Source organism: Sphaerodactylus townsendi, linkage group LG06, assembly GCF_021028975.2.
Source record: "Sphaerodactylus townsendi isolate TG3544 linkage group LG06, MPM_Stown_v2.3, whole genome shotgun sequence".
Classification (NCBI taxonomy): Eukaryota; Metazoa; Chordata; class Lepidosauria; order Squamata; family Sphaerodactylidae; genus Sphaerodactylus; species Sphaerodactylus townsendi.
In genome coordinates, this window is record NC_059430.1 from 68,498,727 (window position 1) to 68,512,618 (window position 13,892).

A 13,892-nucleotide genomic window follows, 5' to 3' on the forward strand; every position below is an offset into this window, starting at 1 on the left:
CTTAAGAGCAGGGGTGAGCAACAGAACCTGGGGCAGCAGAAGGCGCGCCTTTGACCCGAAACAGGATTGTACTTACTCATGCAGTATTGGGGGGCCACCCTCTATCATCAGGGATGGAATGTTAGATGACGAACCCTCCACTAATTAGGGAGCAGGACTCACAAAGTGCCAGCAGAGGAAGGTCTTCAATCTTCGCTCAGGTCTCTAAGGGAAGGCACTGATAAGGAGTTACGCATGGTGATAGACAATTACAGCAGTGGCCATAGAGCCAGAAATCTTCTTCACCAGAAAATATCTAGCAATTAGGGCAAATCAAAAATCATACAGCTCCAGCATGTTAATATGGAGAGACTTTTCCCTATAGTCCCAAACCCCCTGGATCAAAAAAAAAATCCATGCAATGGACTCCCCAGCCCTCAAGTGAAGAATCCACAGTGAGAACAATCTCTGGGCATGAACAACCAAAGGGTCAAGTTGGATAACTGAGACCACCAGCTGAGGAATCTAAGGACTGGTCTGGGGATGGACAGTCTTAAGTGCTGTGAGTGAACAGCAGGCTTAAAGAATCTGACAAACCATAGCTGCAGTGTACACATCCTAAAATGCGCCAACTCTACAACAGCAGTGGTAGATGCCATAAGGCCCAGAAACCACTGGATAGCTCTCGCAGACTGTCACCTGTGTAATGCTAACCATCCTCTTGAGGGGCAAAAATGCTTTTCCTTCCCTGGCACCTGGGACTGCTCCAATGAAGTCTAATTAAATCAACTGATTAAACTGCTGAGAGTCTGGATTTATCCCAATTATCAAGCAGACTCAGATTGTGGCACATCTGCAGCACCCACTTAGTGTGCAAGTATAGCATCTTCTCAGACTTGTCAGTTAACAATCAGTCATTGAGATACAGGAAAATAGAGCATCTTGAAGTTTATAAATGTGCTACCACTTCTGCCATATATTTGGTGAATACTCTGGGAACTGTGGCCAAACCAAAAGAGAGAGCAGTGTATTGTAAAGCATGGTCCCCATTGCAAAAATTAAGGTATTTCCTATGATCTGGGAAAACAGGCATCTGAAGGCTGGAAGTCACAACTGTAGGCAATGTCATGGATGGTACAGTCGTCACTGCATGCCCCACAAGAACAGGCTTCACCGGTCAACATCAGACAGTAAAAGTGAATCTCCCAATCCAAGTGTTTTTGTTCAGTCTGAGGGAGATCCATGTCCCCCACTTGATCCGAAGAAGTCCAGGTTTAGACTTAGACTTATGTTTATGTTTTCCTTTGTTGGTAGTGTGTCTTTGAGAAGGGTTTCTCAGGATAAGACAACAACAGGTCAGAGGAGGGAGCTGACAGAACAGGAGGAGTGGTGGCCACAGAACTGACTGAGTCTGAGGCAGATGGATTTGAGGGTAATGGAACATTTGAGGGTAGTGGATGGTGAAGCCACCCCTTGATTTCGTTTCAGTATGACAGCCAGTTGCGACAAGGTTGAAGAGAGTGTCTTCTGCCCAGAGGCTGCCTTGAGGAGGAATGCACTTTCAGGCCAAGCTTTTGGTGTGAAGTTCATGCAGATAGTGCACTTCTGAACATTATGGGTCTCTCCTAGGCAGATAAAGCATGACTGGTGATCATCAGACACCATAATCTTTGTGGCACAGGAGACACATTTTTGAATGGAGTCTTAGCTGTCATGTTTCCCAGACAGCACTGAGGACACCAGCAGCAACAGTATAGAAAAAAAAACAAAGGATGGATAGGTAGTGACAGCTACATTCAAACACCACAGAGAAAGACCAAGTGGACAGGAGGCTAGTCAGTAAAAGCTGCCTCAGCATTTGATATAACAAAGAAGAGCTGTAGAGAACTGCATGCTTCAGAGGCAAGAAGAGAACTGGAGGGATGGAGGGGGTGCCTCCCTAGTCAAATGATGGTTTGGGCAGGAAGAAACTGTCAATTGGGATGTAGCGAGGCAGACACCCCCTGCTGTTGCTAGGAGCTAGAAAATGTTGCCGATTCGGCAGACCTGCACAAACACAATCCCCATATGTGTGTCTGCACTGAAATTGATGATGAACAGCTGTCTGCACTTGAACTTTGCAGCTGATGAAGTGTGGAAGGCATACTTCCATTGTTTCACAGAATATGTAAAACAGAATTGCTGAAGAGAACATTTTTACAAAGGGAACAGGAAAGTGGTAGAACAAAGTTGTTCAAGAGGATACTTTTATATTGAGAAACGGGTTGTTGTTTTTAATTGTTACATAAACATTTTGGGGACCAGTTTTCTTTATGATGCTCTCCCACTGCATTGTTTAACAGATAAACTGTTTATTTCAGTCTTCTCTAATGAAATAATCAACATTTTATTGCATTGTATTTGTATGTATGCTATTTATCATTATTGCATTGTCATGATAATTCTGTAACTCACCTTGAATCTCAACTAGAAATTTGCTAAGCAGTAGCCATGTTTTGTGTTGTGTTGAAATAAATGATGTTAGTCATTGAGATACCACTGAAAATTTGTTTCATTTCTCAGCAATAAACAGTGATAAACAGATGGTAGATGGACAGCCTATGTACCTGGGAACTGTATAGAAAGAGACTAATCTCTAAATTGGAACTTCACAATAGCATTAAATACAATGCAGATTCAGAGGAGTAGTTTAAAAGAAAGTTCTGAGTAGTGATAGCAAGAAAGGAAATAGAGATAGGTGGTAGACTAAGAGTCTGTCAAGAGCTCTACCTGTGATGTATACATTCCTGAATTGTGCCCCTGATTAGTACAGTTTTGTTTTCTAACATCATGAACCTATCACCCTGAGCTGATTTTAAACCATTTTAGCCTGATGAATTAGTTGAAAATATTGAAACATCTCTGTCACATCTTGCAGCCATAAACTGCAAAAAGTGGTTGGATCCAGCACATGAGTGAAGTTAGTGCTGGAATATGCTGGAATATTCACAAGTTCTATCAAATATTTCAAAGTGTTTATAAATGTCAGTTTTTGATCATTTCAGTACTTCTGAATTGGCTGTATGAATTTCCTCTTCAAGCATTTTTACAACAGATGCTTTTCTTATTAGAAAAATAAACTAAAACAGCTTATTGCATTCTCTTGGGGGTAGAAAAAGTCATCAAGTCGCAGCCAATTTATGGTGACCCCAGAGAGGTATTCAAGACAGAAGATGTTCACAGTCGGTTTGCCATTGCCTGTTTGTGCATAGCAACTGTAGGCTTTTTTGATGGTAGATGCTCCTTCACTACTGAGATCTGACAAGATCAGCTGCCCTGGTCCTACTAAAGCAGTGGTGGGATTCAGCAGGTTTGCACCACTTTAGCAGAACCAGTTGTTAAAATGGTGCTTGTAAACAACCAGTTGTTAAATTATTTGAATCCCACCACCGTAATTGGTTGTTAAATTATTTCAATCCCACCACAGTACTAAAGTATGATGCGATACCAATTTGCATCATGATTGTTTCACTCTTACATTTTTGACATTTGGCTGTGATTGGAAGCTTCATATATTCACAGTAAAATGCAAATAAGTAAAATGCACTAAATCATCTAAATTAAACAGCGGTATTTATTTATTTCATTCATTTTGATATTATACCTTGCTTTTCTTCCAAGTGGGAGCCCAAAGTGTCTGACAATATGATTTATCCTTCTCTGCTTTTATCTGTGCAATGCTTTGTGAGATAGATTAGGATGAGGGAGAGCAATTGGTCCAAGGCCACCTGATGAGAGTAGGAGAGAGGGAATTCAAACCCAGTTCTCCCCATAATAGTTTAGTCTCAAACGGTGAAGTGGCTGTTTCCTATAGTATGTACTACATCCTTATTGAGAAGTTCAAAAATGGAAGCAAATGCATGCTTGGTATTGCTTAGGAAAGTACCGGTACCTTTAATTCCTCATTAATTAAGTGGATTGTGCAATAAAATACAATCTAGCAGTAGTAACTGTTTCCAAGCATTCTGATACATTCCAACCACTCTCTATGGTTGTCAAAAGCACAAATATTGTACTTTACTCTGTTGTGACAGTCTTATCTTTTGTATGTTATTTTTGGGAGGCTAATTCATCAGAAATGTCATGCAGTGAGGCAGATGTGTGCCCTTAGGGGGAGGGCGGTTTATAAACCGAATATATAAATAAATAAATAAATAAATAAATTAGAGAATGAGTTATCCAAACATTGGTTGACTGGTAGTCTAAAGCCACAATAAAGTTTCCCTGAATGAAATGCTTTCAAACTTCAAAATCTAGAGTGGAAAATTGGAACTGTGATATGCACAGACAAAAATTGATAGTTGTTTGCTTTCAAAGAAGCAAGCAATTCTTTTTTGGTGCAGATTTCTTCCCTTCTATACTCCCTTTTTTCTTCATTCTATAATGTTTAGTACTTCTGTATTTTCTTGTTCTTGAAAGTAGGTAGCAGGATTTAATCATACAGTGCTGAAATGCCAAGTTGCAAACTGAAAAGCATTCCTTAATAGCAAGAAACGTTTAATTATACTGTGTGTTTTAGCTGTGGTGCCAAACTTAGTTGTAAGCACATTTCCTAGTATTATCCCAGTTGGAATGACTTTTAAAATACAAAAGTGAGATGAATAATTTAACACCACGCTGGGAGATCTTTATTAATTAAGAATGTCTCCTAGAGGTGTTATTTGCAACCTACACACCCACAGTGCATATGACTGTTCTTCCTAAACTGCTGAAAGAAGAGAATGCTTCTCCTGAATCATAAGTCTTTCCACTGCACCAACCAGCTAAGCATTACAAAAGAACAAACTCTTACAGCTGATTTAAGGAGTCCATTTTCAGATGAAACTATCTTTCTTGGGGAATCTAATATTTACAGAAAACCCAAGGAAGCCTGATGCCAAAAAAATCCCAAACATTTTTATCTTGAAATTTTTTCAGTATTGCAACAATAAAAGAAACAAATGACCTCACTTTCTGCACCTATTGTGGCAAAATAAGTGTATATTTGGGGTGCAAAAACTGGCCACATCATTACAAGTTGAATTGTTGCACTGACAACATAAAGGTGGTGTAGTGCAGTAATACATATTGACATTATCCCTTAGGGGAAAGGGCTGTATATAAATCTGAATAATAAAATAAATAAATAAATAAATAAAGAATGAGCCTAAAAACAGCTGATACCGAGATATGTTACTCCATGGTCTGCATGACTCAGTTCATATGTTAGTTTGATAATGTGGGAAATATAGCAAGGTCCCTCTTTCCCTTTGTACTCAGTAACATGAGAAATCAAGGTCCAGGTGGAAAGAACCCACACTGCATTGCTTCCCTATACTAGCAATAACCAAGAGGTTAATACTGGCATTGGGAGGAGGGACAATATAGGTATATGGGGGGGGGGGAATTACACCCAGAGACAACTCCTTCTCTGGGCATCCCCCCACCCGGGGGCATGGCTCAGGGGATGTGGCCCTGCTCCTCTCAGGCTGGCTTCCAAAAGTCAATCTGCACAGAGGCTGGGGGCTCTGGGGGTGGGACCACACATCCTGAGACATGCCCCTGGGCATGGGGGAGGTGGGGCCATGCCCCCAAGCCTTCATGCAGGAAAGCCGCCTTTTGAAAGCTTTGGAAAGCTGGCCTGTGCGGAGGTAGAGGGGGGTGGGGCTCGGTGGTGGTGGGTGGCCGTGGCCACTCTCTACTGAGCCCCACCCCACACTTCCCTTCAGGCTGGCTCCTGGGGCAGGGCTTGGTGGCATGTGGCTGTGGCATGTGGGTGTGGCACATGCTGTTTGGTCATGTGTCTGGTGCCCTCCCATGCATCCGAAAGGCATGCGCCTGGGGTCATGGGTGTCCTCATGTCCCTACGCAGTATGCTCCTGCTCATTGGATTTCTCTGGAAGGCCAAAATTCTGTGATAGAGCTCTTGTTTGCATTCAAGTTAAAGGATCTCAGGAAGCTGGGAAAGTTATTTTGCTGCTGGAAAGCTGATGCCAACAAAGTAGATGAATAAACAATATCTTCTTGGATTCTCAGACATAAAAATCCAGCAAAAGAAATGCCCGAAGAGAGCATGTGGCTTACTTAAGAGTCAGAAAACAAGCAGGTATGCCTCTGCAGTGCTACATGTGAGAAATGCTTCCTTGTTACAATTATATTGTACATGACAAGTATGCCATGATAGATTTTTTTCCACTTGCCTTACACAGGATGCCACTTCAGCTTGACTAGTGGAAAGAACAGACATACTTCATGGCAATCCTCTTGACATAAGGGTGGATGCACCTATTCACATAATATAGTGAGGGCAGGTGTACCATTCTGAGTCCCAATGTGAAAAATTCTTCCATCTCAAAAAATGGGGGGAGGTGTGAATCCATTCCTCTACTACATAAAGAGAATCATCAGTTTGATGCATAAAGGAAATGAGCACCTGGAACTATACATACAAAGAATATACATATCAAAGAATAATATTTGGTTGAGAAATGATTAAATGCCTGAATGAAATGAATTGAATGACAAAATTGGCTTGCTTTTTTTAAAAAAACTGAACAACACAGTAAAACGTAAGTGTTACACATTATAGTATTCAGATAGCTTGTAACCGCTGGCTTTCACCAAGGTTGAAAAAATCATGCATCAAGTGTGAGTCACGGCTGCTGCTTATCCACCCACTGCCTCTCAAAGCCCTAACAAGAATAGAAATATATAGCATAAAATAATCTTCCACTGCTATTTTGTTTACTCACCTACAGATCCTCTCAAAAACATGTTTATATTCTAAAATAAACCATAATGCATTCCCCTTATACCATCCAGGATTTCTAAGAACAGCTGGACCAAGGTAATCCAAAATTGTTAATCATTTGATGAAGTTAGCAATGACAAAGGTTACATATCACTTTGTTCACATTATGTGCTGGACACAATTAAAAAGAAAAGTGGCATCATTGCTGACTAAGCATGGAGGGAGAGGCTGAGGATCCACAATAACACACAAGACAACCATTTGTGGATCAAAAAACTGCCCACAGCTTGTTTTATTGGCTTTGCTGGCTGATAAAGCAGAGTTGCAGCACAGGGGACAGATCTGGCAACTGGACAGCACCTTTACTGCCCCCAGCGATACTCTTCTCTCAGGTCCAACAGCTGGGGGAACCAAGGAGCAGCAAGACAATGGGAGCCATTCAAGCTCCGACCTGTCAGTAAATCTCCTCTTGCTAGCTGAGAGTGCAAGCCAGTCAGTAGTCCCTGCCTGGGCATGTGGCAACAAAGCTCAACTCACCCTCAAGGCTCCGTATGGGGGCTGGTATGCAGGCTTCTCCTCCCCAAAATGAATCACTCTCCATGCAAAACCCACAAGCTGTGACAAATTAAAACAGATAACAAACCATTAGCCCATAACAACTGAACTCCAAGTATCATACAAAAAGGGGTGGGATGGAGAGGAGAGCCAGGGGAGCACAGAGTCAAAGAGACAGAGGCCCACCTCGCCTGGCTTTAAATAGCATCCTTGACTCCACCCGCTTATCCACCTCATGTAGCCACACTGACCAGGCATCTAATGTCCCTGCCCATGGAGCACCACGCAGCTAGCACAGTCAGCCCTTGACATTCCCCCACCCCTGGACAGCAACAGCAACTCTCAGATAAGTCTCGAGCCACATGGACACCTTCCGCACAAGTCGGGGAGGTGGGCTCACACTGGTGTACTTGACTCCGGTGGAGCCTCGGGATCATTTGCACACTCTCATGTGAGTGGCCTCACGGCCGGGAACAACAGATGTGCCTTCACATGAAGGCGCATCCATGGTTCCCTTCCCCGCCACCTCCCGCCTTGTCCCTGCTCGTCCCTGCTTGCAGGGCCAACCCCCTAGGCCATGGGACAGCCCCTTTCCTCCCGGTGGCTCTGAAAATGGGAGTCAGGGAGAAGGTTGTGTGAGAATCGCTCCATGAGTGATTTGTCTGTTTACAGTGGCTGACAGCTCAGCCGTGGCTTTGCTCTGCTGCAAAACAAAAGAATCGCTCATTGAGCGATTCTTGTATAATCCGCTCTGAGGCCGCTGGTGTGGATTGGGGCAGTTTAGAGTTGTTTGCCAGGCAGGAACCATGTGAAGTTCCTGCCCTAAGCGGTGTTCATACTGCCCCCAACCCGGTTTTATTGACCAGTGTGGAAGGGACCTCTATTTCTGCTGTGCTCTTGACTATGTTGTAGACACTTATTCCTCATCCCTCACCATGACCCACACAGGAAGATGCAAACAAATATATAATTTTCCCTTTGGCCTAATACCAGGCAAGAAATAGATCAAACACCTATATCTTAAAGTGATGAATCTAAATGTTGGGGGAGGGGTACAGTAAGGGACTGTGATTCTCATGTTCTGAATTCTAACTTTGATCTTGCTTGCATCATATGCTAGAAATCTGCAAGACTGAATGTACTTCTACATGTTTATGCAAGCAGTAGCTTATTTGGTTTACTTGGCTGAGCCATGCAAGCATAACATAATTTTACTCAGTTGACAACAATTCCAACATAAATTGTGATTAAAAAATATCACCCATGGAGGGGAGTTTGCAGTATTTGTATTTATTTACATTGTATACACAAGATTTTGTATTCCATTTTCATCACAATATGGCATCTGGGAAATAATACTATGCGTTTTCTATTGTAGACTGTAAAATGATCTACCTAAGGTGGAAGCCCAAGGGGTTAAAACATAAAAGGCAATGTGTTTAGTTCATCTTGAATCCACTATGTTCCTCAGGCCTTCTACAGAAGGATCACCACTCATCATGGATCATGAGAAATCCAGCACTACAAAAGGATTTTTCCCTAGCTTCTGAACAATCTGTATAATGTATTAGTCTGTTGCTCTGCAGGAATGCTTTCCTTTTTGTTTATACTCTGTGCAGGAACTCAGTGGTAGTTTACAGTGAATCCTAAACTGAGTTACATCATTCTAAATCCATTGACCCAAACTGACATAATTAAAAATGGATGTTGAATAGGTAAGGTTTAGATATAAAAGAAAAGATTGTGTGATGTGGGAGGGGTGGACACCATATGCTTTGCTTTCAACTCAACACCACTCAAATCAGCCAAAGGTTAATTAAATTACAAACTGCAACCTGGAAAAACAATTTAGTGTTGCATTTTAATGTCCAATTTGTGTCCATTTATTCTTTTACACAGGGACTATCCTGTTTGTTCACAATAGGAAATAGAAGGCTTTATTGATACAAGATGGCATTTTTACAGTGGAGAATAAGTGGAGGACCCTAGGATAGTACAGCTGATGTTCTCCAGTCCTGAAATAGTACTGCCTAAGTGTGGATTGGGACAAAGTTGGGATTTAGGTTTCTGGCAGGGATTGATTCCTGGATTTATGTCTCTGTTGGGTGGTCTACTGTTGGTGAGAAGCCAATTTAGGTTAGTAATTTTACAGTCTGCAAGTGAGCAAAGAGTCACCCAACACCTGTGAAAGAAACTGTCATTGCCCAGGATGTGTTGAAGATCATGGATGATTCACTGAAGTGGTTTGAGCTGCTCGCAAGATGTAGATTCTGGCCTTTTCCTTAAGAGCCAAACACCACGAAAGCACCTGAAAGTAAAATGTAAACAGCTTTGAAGTTATTCACATTTAGTGCTAGATTTCCTCTGATCCTGGGTTTCTCACTCAATCTTTCACTGGCAAGAACTTGAAGAGCTGGCATCTGCAAAGCCCGACATATTGCTGCTTTTTTCTTAATCCTGAAAAGCAGACCTTTCTAAACTCATCAACACATTAATCTTTAGGGGTAAGACATCAAAACAGCTTAATCTTTGGCAAAGTAGCTTTCAATAGTTATATTAGAAATCTTATCTTACTAAGACCAGCAACATCAGGAATCAATAAATGAGAGCCTGCTCACGTTATATTCAAAGATGTGTGTCCTTTTGTCATAAGATGACAGGAAATCCTAAATCTGAAGATACCTCAAAGTGGGAAAATGGGTGAGATTATGTCAGAACATATGAGTATTTCAGGGTGAAAACATCTTCAAAGGTCTTTCTGGGCAGAAGAATGATCCATTCTCTGTATCACCATAGTCAACTCAGCAATATCCAAGTTTCACTTTTTCAAAGTAGCTTTCAAACTAGAGCCAAGCAAACAAAATAGTTAATAGAAATGCTACAGCTATGCCAGACACCATCTCCACCTTAGAAGGATTGAGACTTCCAAGAAAAATATCTCATGTTTGTTATTTTTTTTCCTGTCAGGGATTAGCCAGTTAGGAACAAGGAGCATTCCAGGCAAGAAGATGACTTATAGCAACCCCATGGGGTTTTCATGGCAGGACACATTTGGAGGTGATTTGTCATTGCCTGCCTTTGCAGGTGCTGAGAGAGTTCTGAGGGTCACCGGCCGAAGTTCTGAGAACCACCGGAGTTCTGTCATCGGCCAAAGATCAGCCAGCAGACTTCATATGGAGAAGTGAGGAAGTAAGCCCAGTTCTCCAGATCAGAGTCCACCCCTCTTAACCAATACACCAAGCTGACTTAGAGGTTGATTCTGAACAGGCAACTGAAATGGGTTACATCAGGGGTAGGGAACCTGCGGCTCTCCAGATGTTCAGGAACTACAGTTCCTGAACATCTGGAGAGCCGCAGGTTCCCTACCCCTGGGTTACATGAACATGTGTTGCCTATGCCATCATTTGCACAATGGGTGCAGGGACCAGCCAGGATTGCTGGGATTCCAGAAGGCAGCATGGTTTGCACAGAAAATGTAGTGTTTCCATATGAACCACACAGCTGAGAATACCCCACCTGAGAATCTCCCCACCCGAGAATCTACCCCCCGAGAATCCCACCACTGACCAGCACAACATGGTGGCTACCTATTAAAGAATCTATTCTAATGGCAGCTCCCTGGGCAGTCCACCATAATGGCATACTTCCTGCCCAAGCTGTAGTTCACACAGGAAAGCAGGAACTAAAACCCGGTCTAAAGAGGAAAAGTTGCTAATTTAGTAATTTCATTTAACCTGGCTTCAGGTAAATATAACGGGTAAGGAGCTTTTGGGGGTGAGTTCTGTGGAAACTTCTTTCCCCAAATGCTTTTGAAAAGGACCTGAACCTATTATATTTGTGCAGAATCACCCTTAGTGTGAGATTACAAATGCATAAAGGATCCTCTTCTCCTTGCCTTCTATAGAAATACACATGAAATTGCCTGATATTGAGTCAGACCACTGCTGTATCAAAGTCAGTATTGTCTACTTTACTTCAATTTGCTTTCCCCCTCCTTCCACCACCTTCATCTACTGGTCTCCTTCACTCTTATACTTACTTCTCTTGGTGGCTTCACTCCTTCTCTCACCTGCAGTATGCCTCCTTCAGCCCTGTTTGCCAGCATTTTTTCTTGGTACTTTTCCTTACCTGTCCCATGTGAGCTTGCCTGTATTCAAAATTTGGAAACTGATAACAGGCCAGGCCACACCCCTAGTTTATCTTCACAACAAGCATCATTTTAAGGAATAGACCATGTGTAAAATACATAACCTTGACACACACCTTTCACAAGGACTTATCTACACCCACACACTACATACAAAAACACATTTTCACATCCCCATCTGCATAGACACAGAGCCACATGCTCACCTACGCACTTATACCCCACAACATATTCTCCCTCAAGGACCTAACAAAGAGAATGCCACTATCACCTATCTGCCAAGAGGAAGCCATACCTAGCACCATCACTTCTCTGTTTTAAATCTAGACTACACAGAGCAAATGCAATTTAAGGACTTACAAGGGCCTCCTTCCCCATGATGCTTAGTATGCAAAACAAATAATACATGTGGGCAACCTAAAACAATGGATGAAAATCTCTACAGATTTGCTGACAAATCTTGCATAGTTCAAAATTAAATTCCTTTTTCTGAGAAGAACCCCCCAAATTTGCTTTCAATTTTAATTTAAGCAAAATTCAATAAGAGTAAACTATGAAGTAATGTACCAGTGTTTGGACTCTTGCCAGAAAGTGACATCATTATGCGCAAAGTTATTGTCATGACATCCTGAGTAGGCCACACTTCTGCTTGCCAAGTGCTGGCTTTTAAAATAAAACACACTTTTTAATGACTTTGTGGTGAGGGCATGAGGGGAAAAATTAAATTCAGATTCAGTTCTTACACCATTTTAAAAACTTGAGTTGGACTTTTAAAACAATGGAAGTTAATGTGAGTCATATTTGGAAATCATTTGTTTGCATGAGAAACACATTGAACTACCTCATTACTACCTTCAGAAATTCAACTTGTCAGACAAGGGATGTGCTCTGCCACAATGTCAGGGAGACTGCAGGAAGCATCTCTGCACTTACTGTGTGTCAGGTGCAGGGGTGTCCTCTGTGTCCAATGGGGGCTGAGGAAGAGTGCCCCCAGAAGTGGTGTCTACTGCTGGATCTGTCATTGGGCTAAGATGGCTGGCAAAGTCTCAGATCTCTCCTCTTTGGCTTGGAGTCCAATTAAACTCCTCTTTCCAAGCCTGTTATCTCAGCTCTTCTTTTAAAGTCTTTGCTGTGGTATGGCCATTTTGTAGCTCAGGCCCCTTGCAAGGTTTTCCACACTCCTGTGACAGTCTCAAAGCAGAAACCTCCTAACAAAACCTATCCCCTTCCCAAACCTGCAAGGCTTGTTCCCTTACAAGCTGCTTTGTAGCATATTCACATAGCTGCACTCACTCTGCCCCTGCCCAGCTGAAAGGCAGTGAAGTGTGGCTTTGCCAGCCCACTCCCACTACCTTGGCTGCTTGTTCATAGTGGATGGAGTTAGGGTTTTCAGCTCCTTTATAATGGAGATGAAAGGAATCCAGATGGTTAGCCCCACTGGAGGTAAGGTAAAGTGACCAGATTTTCACCTTTTAAAAGTGGGACACCATTGGGGGGGGTGTGCACACGCGCACGCAGCCGCAGGAGCACACTGCCTTCTGGGGCACTCCCTTTTCCCGCCCTGTCACAGGGAGCACCCCAGAAGGGAGCGCGGGAGCGTGGGAGGCTGCCTTTGTGTTTCCCACCCTGTGATAGGGCGGGAAACGGAAGTGCCCCAGAAGGCAGTGCAGCAGCGTGGGAGGCTGCCGCACTGCCTTCCGGGGTGTTCCCCTGTGACAGGGTAGGAAACAGGTTAGGCAGTGTGGCAGCCTCCCACGCTGCCGCACTGCCATCTGGGGCGCTCCCATTTCCCGCCCGAAAAGGGGAACACCCCAGAAGGCAGTGCGGCAGCCTTCCAAAAATCGGGACATTTAAAAAACCCCACGGGATGCGAAACAAATTAGTCAAAAGCAGGACTGTCCTGCCAAAAGCGGGATGTCTGGTCACACTAAGGTAAGGCCCAGTCCAGACACAATGCATACTTCATATTTTCAGTGGCAAATAAACCATGCAGAGGCCTAAACTGGCATATGAGTAAACTTTCCCCTCTTTTCTTGGGAAATGCAAGCAATTGGAAGACCATTTTTTTTTTACCAGAATGGAAGTTTGCAGAAAATGGGAACTTAATCCTGTTCCTCTGTGTTGCCTCACTGCTCTCCAGAATTGGAAATCATAGTGGAAATAATCTGAACTAGGAGGAAATGTGAAAAGCAATGGGAAAATACATGGGGTGGGACAGAACTGATTTCCCTTAACATGCAGTCTCATTTTGAAAAAAAAAGAGACCTACTTTCATATGCATTAACAGGTGGCTCTCTTTTTACCCTGAACAAGGAAAAGGAGAGTTATTTATAATGGAGAAAAGGTGCTACATGCATTGTCAAAAATTTAGAGAACTTAGGGTCTTTTTTTTGTTCATACTTAGAAAGAGGATCAGATCTTTTCTTATCACCTATACGTCAC